At 39.4% G+C, this 14558-nt stretch overlaps 1 protein-coding gene across 3 annotated transcripts in view; it reads right to left on the bottom strand.

Moving 5' to 3' along the window:
- Positions 1 to 14130, bottom strand: part of HELZ (helicase with zinc finger) — a 135043-nt gene extending 120913 nt beyond the window's left edge. For 2 of the 3 annotated variants that reach the window (XM_060763080.2, XM_060763081.2), the window contains exon 1: positions 14058 to 14130. The gene's annotated coding sequence lies outside the window, so the exon portion shown is untranslated. The remainder of the gene's footprint in view (positions 1 to 14057) is intronic. The other variant, XM_060763082.2, reaches the window with a different exon arrangement.
- Positions 14131 to 14558: the final 428 nt, after the last annotated feature.

The raw sequence follows: 14558 nt of genomic DNA, 5'->3' as shown, positions 1-14558 counted from the left end.
ACAAAGATAGATGTACAGAGGGATCCATGACTCAATATGTGATTATTGCATTTGCAATGTTCTAGAAAAACTACCTGTTTTCAGTCTTCAAAGATACACATTGTGACTGATGAAGAAAATTGGACAGCTGCAAGAAGAAAACACACTCTAGGGAGATTCTAACATGGATATAGTGTCAGCTGTAACTCTGGGATGCAGAAATCTGTGGCCCTCTTGATGTTATGGGGTTGCAAAGCCAGTAAGCCCAGCCAATGTTGAGAGATTATGGGAACTGCAGTCCAACAATAAGTACAGGGTAAAATGCTCCCCATCCCTGCTCCAAGTCTTTTTGCCAAGTCACACCCATACTACTCCGTCAGCAATAGTTCCTATGCTGTAGCATGACAAAAACAGAAGTACTGTACTTGAAAGCAAAAGTTCTATCACGCGTGGTATGCCTACCTGACAATGAAATTCCACAGACATATTGTCTGGGCAGTAATAGAATACTTGCTAGGTACAAAGGTTTACCATTTATTCCTTTCCATATCTTACGTGTAGATGCAAAGGATATACTGTTTGTTTAATCACGATGCTATTCAGGAGCCTTCAAATCTCTTCAAAACACCTTAGCATATCTCCTTTATACAAGTCCATTAAATGAAACCTCTCATTCAAGACAGTTTTGAATTGCCCCCCTCTCCTTTACATGTTTACACAACTAGATAATTTTGGTGTTGTTGTTTGACTTCTAATTGTTTATGACGTAAGACAATCCTAAAGCAAATATATCATAGAGTTTGCTTGGCAAGATTTGTTCAGAGGGAGTTTACACTTGCCTTCCACTGATGTTGTGATTTGTCTTAGAGTCGGTTTCCATGCCCAAGCAGGGATTTGAACCCTGATTTTCCACAGTCAGAGTCCAACTCTCATGACTGTACCACACAGGACTGGTACTTTTTTTCTACCTGGGTGCACATTACGCAAAACAACAATAAAAGCAGGCCAATTATTTTACTAAGGGACATACAGTACCTGAAGCATTTCATTCTAATGAATGACATTACCGTTTGTAAAAGGAGACAGAACAGTATATGCCAACTAAAATAAATACGATTTGAGTATTTACATAAACACTGGGTATTTATGTGCTAAATACCCAGATAAGAAAACAGATTTCCAAAATTTTACTTAACATGTGCAGGCAATTCCCTATAAATCCTTTGACAAGTCATGTTTTTACAAAAAGGATATATCTGACACTTGAAATATGCTTTATGAGCTCTGGTCCACTAATTTCATTAGCTGTTCCCCAAACTGGCAGGCCAAGTCCAGAAATTTCAGACACATTTTGTACCACTGAGACTCCTGTTCTAACATACAGCTAGATTATTTTGATATAATTACAGTGAATGGGGAGGGAAAAGTAGTGCAAAATCAATAGAATATTTAGTACCTGAATAGATGGTATAAAACTACAACATGACTGAGTACTCTCAAGCCAGAAACACTAAAGCATGAATAAGGCTGCTACTTAAAAGAAAATAGGCAACATATTACTGAGCTGAAACTACTTAGCCACAGGATCATGCCCTCTTTTAACTCTGAGATTAAAATTAACATATCAGTTATTCCCATTTCAAGGATAAACACCTAACTAGACAAATCCCTTTGCTCAATCAAATAAAATCTGTATCTCAGATGACACATTCTGACCAAAGGCAAAGATGGAACTTTTCATTTCAAGGAGGGGACGCTACATTATACGTCACAAGAATGAACCATGGTTAATCTTCTCATGAATAATTTGGGAAGGGGGAGATAACAATCCCATCCCATTTCATGTTATCCTCATTTAAAATTATTACAGTGCATTTACGGGTAACTAGCTCATTGATCCCCACTCCCTCAAGATTGCCAAACATCCTATTCAGTCTTCCACATATTGGCACTCTGAAGATGTTCTGCTATCAGTAGCTTTCAGATTCAGTGAACAGGATCAAGAGTTAGGTATTCTGAGAGTTCTAGTCCAAAAGAGCTAACAAACACTAGGTGAAGAAGACTGACCCAGTCAATATGGATTAAACAAAAACTAGGAATATTAGCAAGATACTAAACTTCAGAAATTGGAAAATACTCACTAGCATACATACCATTGGAAACCATTTAATTTGTACATAATTGTTAATTAGCTCACCAATTAAAGCTTTGGCATGGGACCAGAACATGGGATTTAGAGAGAATAGCATAGATTCTATCATTCTGGACCTTTGGGAAAGATAATTTGGTTCTGGTTTCTTGTAGTTCTTTTGAACCTAGTTCCAATCTGGAAATTTTCCTCTTATCGACTACAATGCCAATAAGTTTCAAATTTCTAACTCCTGGTACTGTAGCAATACAGGGTGAGCATCTCTTATTCTAATTTCCAAAATACTCCAAAATCCAAAATGGCCCACATGGATGACTGAAGTACCAGCCCTTTTGCTTCTGATGGTTCAATGTACACAAACATGATTTCATCCATAGAATTATTTTTAGAACTATAAATTTACCTTCCGGCTATTTGTATAAGTTATATGTGAAAAATAAATGAATTTGTGTTTAGACTTCACATTTCATTATGTATGTTTATACAAACACAAGTATTCCAAAATCTGGAAAAAAAAATCAGAAATTCAAAGCACTTCCGATCTCTAGCTTTTTTGGATGAGAGATGTCTATCAATGGAGGTGACCTGTTCAAGTAATACCTCTTCCGAAAGCAAATATGGTGGGAGGATAGTAACCTACTAATGCTGCTCTCTCTCAAAAAAATGAAGATTAAGTTTTTAAAACATTTTATAAATCAGCCAAATGTATCCACTGTCCTTTTGTACTTACATTCTGCCAGTGACAACATTGCCTTCCTTCTCACTGGATGGTGAATTGTTTGTGGATTTAGAATAATAGAATCATAGAGCTGGAAGAGACCTCATGGGCCATCCAGTCCAACCCCCTGCCAAGAAGCAGGAAAATTGCATTCAAAGCACCCCCGACAGATGGCTAACCAGCCTCTGTTTAAAAGCTTCCAAAGAAGGAGCCTCCACCACAGTCCAGAGCAGACAGTTCCACTGCTGAAAGGCTCTCACAGTCAGGAAGTTCTTCCTAATGTTCAGATGGCATCTCCTTTCTTGTAGTTTGAAGCCTTTAAAGTTAATTGAAACTTTAAAGAACTACCCAAGGTGTTTAATAATCTCTCTAATATAGTATATAGTATCATAAAAAATATGAAAGCTCACGCTAAAGCCCAAAGTATGTCTACTACCAAATAACATAGAAAACGCCATCTTTATTTCTAAGCCAAAGAACCAGCGTTGTCCAAAGACACCCCCAAGGTCATGTGGCCAGCATGACTGTATGGGGCACCATTAACTTCCCACCAGAGAGATACCTATTGATCTACTCATATTTGCATGTTTTCGAACTGCTAGGTTGGCAGAAACTGGGGCTAACAGCAGGAGCTCACCCCGCTCCCCGGATTTGAACCAGCAAACTTTCATTCAGCAAGTTCAGCGGTTTAACCCACTTTGCTGCCTATTTATTATTGCGGCAACCCCAGAGGCACTCCAAGTGGCCAGATACTGGTCAAAGGACATTTAACCAAATACCAAATTTACAAAATCTGTGTGGTTTTTTTTCCCGTTTTTTTTTTCTTTTTCTTTTTAATCTCTGTGTTTGTTTTGCTCTGTTAGAATTGTAATACAATGGTTGCTGATGACACGATAAATAAATAATAGGAAGGATAGATAGATAGATACGTTTTATTGATTGGCCTATTGGCCGTATCAAAAGGAAGGAGTAAACTTACTGGGCCTTGCCTTTGTGACTATCAGGAAAACTGGATTGACCAAGCCAAAAAACATGTGATACACTTCTTTCTGTAATCAGTCTTTCTTTATTTTTGTTGTTTCTAAAGATGCACCATTTTGATTTTACTGACCAACACAGTTCAACAGAAAAAATATTTTTAGTTAAATATATTTGTACTCTTTTAGGGTAATAGCCAAAATTTGCAAGAAAATATATGGTTAACGGCTGAGGCTACCAGCTTTCATTTTAGATGGACCTCATACATCAGACGTGTGTCTCCAAGTTCTGAAAATATAAATATAGCATTGCCAATGTGTGAGAAACCTAAAACTAAGACAAGGTGTGACCTGAATGCAGATATAGCCAACTGATGATTGTCCTTCTACTGTACCTCTGGTATAAATAGTTCCAAACTTACTTCCTATAAATTTCATCTTTATACTTTTGACTTCTCAACACAAACAAGCATTTGGATTAACTATTCTTGTCCCAAAGATTATAAAACACTCAACTATTTCAGTCTGTCAGAAGTCATAGTATTTCTGGAGACTGTACATTAGAATTAAACCATGGTAGGAATTGCCTGACCAACTTGAACCATGTTAAATGAAAGTCCTCTTTTGTAGTCTGGTTAATATTGTGATCAGAAAACGTTTTGTAGCTCTCAGTACTAATCTGATTTATATACCAGTCCAGTCTCTCTCAACATTTTTACACTGTATGAACTCAAAATAATTTTCAGATCTCAAGGAGTGCTGCATAAAAATATTATATATATACTATTTTTTCAACCATGATCTCTTGCAGAACTCCTAGTCATTTCTTGCAGAATCATGGTGTTGCACTCTAGCACTGAAACACCTTTTCACCCAGCACCACACCAGAGTCCAGTAATTCTACGTAAAAATGTTTATTAAAGAAAGTAGATTAAAAGGGCAATTCCAAAAGGGTCAATATAATACAAAATACAAAATAGCAGTAATCCAAAAATGACAAAGAACATAAAGCCAAGGAAACCAAAATCCACAGCAGTACTTCACACATAAATCAATTAACATGAAAACAGGAACTTTCCCAAGGTACACTCTCCAAGGGAAAAAAAGGCATGAACAAGAACAGGAAACTTGAGAATACTTGAACCAAGAACTTGAGAGCAGAGACAGGAGAGTAATCTCCTATAGCAACATTGTCTCCTCTGAGAGGCTTGAAACCAAACCATTTAATTTAAGCTCTCTAAGACACCCATGACAACATGCCTGACACACCTGGACTTCAAGGTCTTATTTCTGAGCCTCTGAGAATATCTAGTTTGCCTGTTTTTCACTCCCTGTGTTCTCATGTCTAATCTAGTTGCCCTGGAAAACTCTCCATCTGCCCAAGGCATTTTCTCAATGGAACTGGAACTTTCATTTTCCCATGTTGCCAGAAACAAGCACAAGGATCCAAAATATCAAAAACATGGTTCTCCTCATCCTCTGAATCTGCAGAAAAAATCTTCTGATGCTTAGCTGACTACAACACATATAGCTCCAAAGAAACATGGTTGAGAAATCCAGTATGATTCTCTACACATCAATCCAATATTTGATTCAGAGATCTCGTAAAATCTCTCATCCAATCCAGGATTCTGAGATCAATGTTCATCTCTGCCTCTTTCCTCTAAAATCAGTTGTGAAACCTGAAATTCTTTGTGCAAGATCTTTGGAAAGGCATTACTTACATTTCTGAGTGGTAACTGAAGGGCTTCACAATGCATCCATAATTTGGGTCTAAATCTTAATGAAATCAATACAATGTACTTCTAAAAAAAACTGCTTTAAGGATGTAGTAATATATAGAACTCCTGTGGAAGAAACATTACTTTATTTTAGCTCTTCCATCAGGAAATTATGCTATTATTAGTGGAAGAGCAATGTATCATGAATACTGAAGTGGAAAACAGTTAATACCATATGGTTTGGGCATGGATACCCTAAACTCTTTTAACAGAAAATATGTCACTAAAAAGTCAAAACTTCAGAACATGTGACCGTATTGCTATCAATTTCAAGAGACATTGTGTTTTAATCCAATAAACATAACAACAGCAACCTGTTTCTGGTGCTTCTGTAGACAGAGAACACCAAAAAGAAACCACATTCTTCCAGGATCCCCACAAATTACATCTTTTACACTTCTAAAAAACAAGCTGATAAATTTCATTCCAGATGTTAAGGGGGAAAACTTCCAATGACTCTAAAGTGCTCGGACAATAAAGGATGCTCAGAATACCCTGCTCACCCTATTTACTTTCCTATGCAGCTATTTGTATTTGAGCAAACATAAGGGTTTTTAATGCTAAACTAAGTTCAATGTGAACTTTTAAAATGGCACGGTCTATTTTAACAAACTATATTTTAACTGAAGGAGAAGAGATTGCTTTGTTTTTTTTAAGACCAGCTAGATTAGCTGTCAACAATAGTAAAGAATGTCAGAATCACAAGATTGGTTCCCAGCTCTGCTTTTAACCTATTTAATACATTTTGACACAAAATCCCTTATCATTACTTGGCTAGTCAAGTTCACATTCCCTCCACAAATTGCATGTCTCTGAGAAGTTGTCTTTTTTTCTAGATTGTTGTTAAGTTTGTGTAGTAGCTTGTTAAACTTGTTACTGAAATAATAATATGAAGAAAGAATATCCTGGGAGAACACAGGACTAGGGATGACATTAAAATTGGAAAGTTTCTTCTGACGTCTTTCCTTGAAATACTATTTCAAGGACGGACATGCCCTGAGTAAAGCAGGAGCCCTGAGAAAATTATTAATGCCTATTTGTTTTTTTAAGTAAACGTATGTATAAAATGCCAAAGGAGTCAAGCAATGATTGGCTAGCAGCTGCTCACAAACAACTACAGTGTCTCCTCCTAATCCCAGTCACTGTAAGAAACCGAAAAGGGGAAAAAAGTGTGACTTACCACATCCCACTGTATCTTTGGGTCAGAAAAGATCATGTGTTTTCACTAACATAAGCATCCTGATATAAAAAATAAACTAACTGAAGAAGTGTTGACCAGAGCACAATCTACCAACAGAAGACCAAAGATACAGAAATTACAAGAGCAGAAAAATACAATTTCCTTAGGACATTTCACAGTTCACAATGATTTTAAGAAATAAGACACAAAGAATACATACTTACATTCTGTAAGATAAGGAATGACAAAGAAATGGAAGCTAGCAAGTATGCAAACTTTAACAGCCATTTGATCATTTTAATAAGTAGTAGTAATTTTATTGATTAGCCCTTAGGCCATATCACAATACATTTTAATAAGTGATTCACAGGGTCATTAATGGAATTGATCCTAACTGGATGGCCAGAATATAGCTTTTGAACACAAACAGTTCCATATTTAATAATAAGAGACTGAGCAACAAGCCAATCAGTTAATATTGCACCTACACAAATTGTCATTTCCACCTACAGGTGAACATTAGTCACATGGCAGATATTTTATGCACACTCTAAAATTGAGCTTTTGGCCACTCCGTATACAGTATTTTGTAGCATGGACTAAAAGTTATGTTTCCCTTTTTTTCTCATATGAAAGTAAATGAAATAATCCATCTCTGTTCTGCAGAATGACAGAAAAGAACCTTGTGAATAACAGATTAGCTTTGTCAACAGACAAAGTTTCTTTTTATAAAATATTTTTGCACCCATCCAGACCACCCCTTTCCTCTTTAACCTCCATCCAGATGGAAGATCATAGAAACAACAGCATTAAGAGAATAGTGAAGGATGGAGAAACTCAGACTTCGAGTTGTAGGACGCAATGATGTGTCTACAGTAAATAATGCAGTACAGCTTGAACTGAGAAAGAATGGGATGTATTCGAGCCGTATACTACTGTAGTAGTCATAAGAAAAGTGGAGGCTGGTGAAATAAAATGTAATTCTTAGAGGGATTTTAGAAGAAGCCTTCATGTAGGGATGTCTAACAATGAGATATCAGATCATGTAGGCCCTGTAGATGTTTGGTATCAAAATACACTGGGCACTTAATAGCCTTTGCTCTAATAAACTGCCCACTTTGAGGCTTGTGTCTCTCTTCATTCGTAGTTCATTTGTTGTATTCAGGATTTTATTTTCTCACTCCCAGCGACAAGGTGAGATCTCCCTAAAACTGGATGAGTATCCCTTACACAAAATGTTGGGGACTAGAACTGTTTTTGACTTCAGATGCTTTTAGATTTGGAAACAATTGCATTTGCTTATTGAAATATTTTGCAGATGGGACCCAGGTATAAACATAAAATTCATAAATTTATATATTTATTATTTATTTATTTATTTATTATTTGCACTTGTTAACCGCCACTCTCAGCCCGAGGGCGACTCGTGGCGGTGTACAGAACATGGAACATAGAAAAGACAACAGTTTACAATAGATCAAGACCATAACACAACATCTTACTAATACACAACTAATTAAACTAAAAATCCGCTTCGTCTTGTTTGGGGTCATAATCAATCTCATAGTCATAGTCCATTCCGGTGGTCATTCCAAAAAACATAGCATTTAGTTGAAGGCCTTTTCGAAGAGCCAGGTTTTCAGGCCCTTGCGGAAGGCCATGAGGGAAGGCGCCTGTCTGATTTCAGCAGGGAGGGAGTTCCATAGCCGGGGGGCCACCACCGAGAAGGCCCCCCGGCTTGTCCCCGCCAGGCGTGCCTGTGAGGCAGGCGGGACCGAGAGAAGGGCCTCCCCAGATGATCTCAAGGTCCTCGTGGGCTCGTAGGCCGAGATGCGGTTCTCAAGGTATTTTGGGCCGGAACCGTTTAGGGCTTTGTAGGATAACACCAGCACCTTAAATTGGGCCCGGTAGCAGATCGGCAGCCAGTGGAGCTGGGACAGCAAGGGCGTTGTGTGCTCCCTGCGTCCCGCTCCGGTTAACAACATGAACCTTATATACATAGCTGGGGAGGTCATTTTATACAATATTTTAAATAATTTCATGCAGGAAACAAAGTTTGTGCACACTGAACCATTAAAAATAAAGATGATGTTATCTCAGTTATCCATGTAGATAATTTTAGATTTTGGAATACAGTTGTCCCTCCACATCTGCAGTTCAGATTTTGGAGGATTTCAAATTTTGGAATTTGCAATAAGGGAATGTACTGCCACTTCAGTGGCACAGCTAGTATCATTCAAACTGTCACCATATTTCCTCACACTGAAGAAAATAACTGGCAATTAAATAAGTAACTTTTGTTATTCACTTGTATTTGTTCAAAGAAGTTCATAGGTGTTATCTCATGAATCCTTACATACATTCCATAAAGTCAGAATTATTGTAGTTACATCACAAACAGAGCACAGAGGGCGTTGATCAGTTAAAGCTAAGGCAGCATGTTGGCATACCCACCAAGTGAATGTATGCTGAGAGGTGAATTTAGTTATTTATTAGTATTTTATTGGCTACAAGCCCCTTCAATTGCCCTAAAACAACATAAAACTTCCTGGTTCACAGTTCATCAACCACTGTCTACTCCCACTCTTTAAAATTTATTTATATATTGTGTGTTGTTATTCCCCCCTCTCCCATTACAAACCTAAATCAATTTTATTGCAAATGAAGTCTTATTTATGCAACCAGCTCTGCCAGGAGTAAGGCCTTCACTCCACATAACATTTTAAGTTAGCAGTACTGCAATAAAGCTGACAAATAGGAGGATGCATGGAAGATTTATGGGAGGGTTACTAGGTTATCAGTAACAAAAATGTAGCCATAGCAAAATTACCCAAGGATGAGACATGTACGTGACTCATACACAACAAAGGAATTCCCTTAGTAGTCTCCTTGGTTTTAAGTTCGAATACTATTACAACAGTAATTTGGTCTAGGTCAGGTTTTTTAAAAGCCAATTACAAATGTGAGCAAATGAAATGTACAACTTTGGAATGTTCTTTCTTCTTAAGTCTTTATTTCAAAATACAGGAAGTTCCCGGATTACAGACAAGTTAGATTCCCAGGTTACATACAAGATTTGTTCTTAAATTGAATATGTATGTTAAGACATGTACATTTTTAAAATGTTAACTCCAGCCCTATATATAGGGAGAGGGAGAGAGAGCTAGGGAAGGGTTAACACTCCTGAGACATTTGTTTTGCTGTTTATGCCCTTGTTCAGAAGATTTCACCTCGCATTTCTATCGCTGCAAGAATTGGATTTTGAACAATTGGCATGTTGTGAAAACAAGGATTGGTGAGAAAGTTTGGTGGAGACACCTTTTTCCCATAACGTTTTCAGGACTGAATTTCCCTTTCCAGGGATAGATTTCTCTCACTTCCTGTTGTTTCACCTTCATTCTTAACTATGAGTTGCATGTAAATCGGATGTCTGTATTAATTTATTATCTAAAAATTAGCTTTTGCCTTTAAATTGGAATATATGAGAATGGAGAATGAGAAAATTTATAAGCACATATTTTACAGTAAAGCTATTTGGATAAGCTGCCATCTTCCACCCCAATCATGCAAAGTGTTTATGATTTGCATTTGTACTAAATAAATAAATAAATCACTGTAGTCATTTGGCTCATACACTGTGACATCCTTTGGGCTTAATCCAAAAAGAGTATCTCAACTATATTTGCAGTATAGTCCTATACCTGTTTATCATAAGTAGCTTTTACTGAGTTCAATGGGGCATTCCCATATAAATCTGAATTGAATTCCTAAAATAGAAATCTAAACTAATTTGGCTTATGCTACCAAAGCATAAGAGTTGACAATAGCCTCAGTTTTTATTAAGGATATTAAAATAAATCTGATGTAATAATACTATTAAGTTACATAACAACTGTGCCTTCCACTTACATTACTGAAAGACTTGTTTGTTCTCATTTGCACTACACATGTAACATTTCTTCTTGCTCAAATAATCCCAATAGCATAATCTTAAATTTCAAATCACACTTAAGAAAGCTGTGCCTGTTTGCTTCCCTGTCTTAAAAAACATTTCCTTATTTCTGGTGGTAAAACTGAGTCAGTGTGGTGCAGTGGTTTGAGAATTTGACTAGGACTTTGGAGACCAAGTTTCAAATCCGCACTCAGCGATGGAAATCTTCTGAGTGTTTTTGACAAGACATATTTTCTCAGCCTTAGAGGAAGGCATTGGCCAAAAACCTCTTGGAAGGGTTGCCTTTTGATTGACATATGTCGCAAATGGATGCAAGCACATAACAACAAAATTTTATATATAAATCTTTACAAGCCTTCCGTCTATTTTTTTATCATTTTGAAGGAGAAGGCTTTTTATAAGCTATCAAACTCAAGAAGTTACAATTATATTTTTAGCTTAGTTTTTACAAAATGTAATAACCGCTCAACATAAAAGTTTTATGGAAAAACAAAGGTTTGCTGTACAAATATGTTTGAAAGCTTGTGAATCAACAGTGTTGAAATTATCCTGCCAAAAACAGAAGCCCCCATGCAGTGATTCAATAGGAAAACTCATTTGTTTCTCTATCAATACTTCACATTTATTGTGTGCTGGACAAACTAAGACCCCACCTAGGCCCCTTCCACACAGCTGTATAAAATCTGCATTGAACTGGATAACAGTGTAGACTCAGATAATCCAGTTGAAAGCAGATATTGCGGATTATCTACCTTAAATTCTGGATTATATGGTTTTGCAGATTATGGCCCCTTCCACGCTGCCATATAAAATCCATATTATCAAAGCAGGCAATCCACATAAGTCTACACTGCAATATAATCCAGTTCAAAGTAGAAAATCTGGATTTTATATGGCAGTGTAAGATCCTTCCACACCGCCATGTAACCCAGAATTTCAAGTCAGATAATCAACAATATCTTTCAATTTGATTATCTGAGTTGACACTGCTATATAATCTAGTTCAATATGGATTTTATACAGCTGTGTGGAAGGGGTCATAGAAGGGGGCTCATATAATCCACTTCAAAACAGATAATGTGGATTATCTGATTTGATAATCTGGTTATATGGCAATGTAGAAGGGGCCTAAGGCCCCTTCCACACAACTGAATAAAATTCCACATTTTCTGTTTTGAACTGGAAAATATGGCAGTGTGGACTCAGATAACCCAGTTCAAAGCAGATGTTGTAGGATTTTTGCCTTGATATTCTGGGTTATATGGCTGTGTGGAAGGGCCCTAGAGCACAGTTCACCAGTTTTCCTTTCTCACCAAGGTTTAACATGCCTTTTCTCTTACGACTCATGCAATCCCTTTCAAACATTAACTTTCCAAACTGTTTTCATTCACCTATAAAGGAGCTGATTCTCTGGCAAGGCTAAGTGATCGATCCAAAACCATTGTTCCTCTCTATCATTCAGCAATAGTTCATGAATCATCTTGTGAAATGCTGTGTAGCCACTTAATAAAATAAATAAAAATAAAATAAGACTTGCTTTTTGAAAGGCGAAACAGTGGGCGTATTTGCAGGAGAAAAGCCTTCCAGAGAAAGGTTGGCAGTTGTTGTTTCCCACCCCAGTTACACAAAGACTTAACCTAGGGCCCTTCCACACAGCCATATAACCCATAATATGAAGGCAATAATTCCCCCAATATCTGCTCTGAACTGGGTTTTCTGAGGGCCCTTCCACACAGCCATCTATCCCAGAAAATCAAGACAGAAAATTCCAAATATCTGTTTTGAATTGGGTTATCTGAGGGCCATTCCTAACAGCCATATAACCAAGGACGTCAAGGCAGAAAATCCCCAATATCTGCTTTGAACTGGATTACCTGAGGGCCCTTCCACACAGCCATCTAACCCTGAAAGTCAAGACAGAAAAACCTGAATATCTGATTCGAATTGGGTTATCTGAGGGCCCTTCCAAACAGCCATATAACCAGGGGCGGCTCAACCCATTACGAAAAGTAAGCATTTGCAGTATAGTTGATTTTGCCCAGGGGCGCTCTTGAGGCGGTCTTGGGGGAAAATAGACCTTGACATATGCGAGTTGTAGTTACTGGGATGTATAGTTCACCTACAATCTAAGAGCATTTTGAACTCCACCAGTGATGGAATTGAACCAAATATGGCACACAGAACTCCCATGACGAACAGAAAATATATATCAGTGATTGGTTGGGGGGAGGGGGGCGCCAAAATACTTTTTGCTGACCGTTGAAAATTACCTAGGGCCGCCTCTGCATATAACCCAGAATATCAAGGCAGAAAATCCCCAATATCTGCTTTGAACTGGGTTACCTGAGGGACCTTCCACACAGCCATATAACCCAGAATATCAAGGCAGAAAATCCCCAATATCTGCTTTGAACTGGGTTATCTGAGGGCCCTTCCACACAGCCCTATAACCCAGAATATCAAGGCAGAAAATCCCCAATATCTGCTTTGAACTGGGTTATCTGAGGGCCCTTCCACACAGCCATCTAACCCTGAAAGTCAAGACAGAAAAACCTGAATATCTGTTTCGAATTGGGTTATCTGAGGGCCCTTCCACACAGCCATATAACCCAGAATATCAAGGCAGAAAATCCCCAATATCTGCTTTGAACTGGGTTATCTGCGGGCCCTTCCACACAGCTATATAATCCAGAATATCAAGGCAGAAAATCCCCAAAATCTGCTTTGAACTGGGTTATCCGAGTCTAGTTCAAAGCAGAAAATGTGGGATTTAATTCAGCTGTGTGGAAAGGGCCCACAGGATCCTTTCTTCAAAGCACTTCGGATCCCCGCCCTTCGAGGAGCTTCCTCATTCGCCTGGCTGGTGAGGCGCATAGATCTGTATGCTAGAAAACACACCCCACCCCTTCCTTCAGTGTGGGTTTGGTGCCTTCCTAGAGAGCCGTTAGAGCCGCCCTCCGCCGTCGAGGCTGAGCGGCCTGAAGCCTTCCCCGCCCTCAGCCGGGCCTCTGAAGGCCAAGCCGGTGCTCCTCGGGCCCTGTGAGTGAGCACAGGAGCAGCCCCTTCCCCTCGCCCTGCCTCCCTGCCTCCCTGCCCTCTTGCGATGGCTGCCTCCGCCGCTCCTCCTGCAGGCCCCTCGGCAGACCACAGGGCCCTCTCCGCCGGCGCCGCGCCTCCTCCGCCGCCTCCTCCGCGGAACCACGCGGGCCCCCCTATCCCCCCAGGGCCCCCTTGGCCTCGAAGGCCTCCTCGCAGCCCAGCCGCCCTGCCCCCGCTCGCCCTTTGCCCTCCCGGCCCGGAGACGGGCAAGTCCTGACTTACCTGTCATTACTTTCTACGCCATCTTGGATCCACTTGTCAACGTCCGCGCAAAGCATTGTGGGCGCGGAGAGGGAAGCGGGCCCTCCTCCTCCTCCTCCTCCCCCCTCCCTCCAGGCATTGCTCTTCGCCCAGCAGGGAAAAGTTGGGCCGCTGAGGGAGGGAGAGAGGGAGGAGGGCTTGCCTTCTTTGCTTCATGGTTGCCAGGCCTCAGAGGCAGCCAAGCGGGGCCTAGCAGTATTCCAGCTCCCGAAGACTACTCTTCTTTCTGTTGAGACTCCATACTGTCGAATGAAAGGCAGTTGGATAGCCACTTTGTCTGGCCTTTCTAACAGGCCCTCTTTGGCAGAGAAGCCTAAGTCTGGGGGCCCTTCCATACAGCTGAATAACATCCCACACTGAAACGGATTATATGGCAGTGTGGACTCAAGGCCCTTTCAGGCAGCCTTTTAACACTGGCCCTTTCCACTCAGCTGAATAAAATCCCACATTTTCTGCTTTGTA

This window comes from Anolis sagrei, chromosome 2, assembly GCF_037176765.1.
Source record: "Anolis sagrei isolate rAnoSag1 chromosome 2, rAnoSag1.mat, whole genome shotgun sequence".
NCBI classification, from domain to species: Eukaryota; Metazoa; Chordata; class Lepidosauria; order Squamata; family Dactyloidae; genus Anolis; species Anolis sagrei.
Note: the sequence above shows the minus strand (reverse complement) of the source record. Positions and strands in the feature narration are given on the sequence as shown.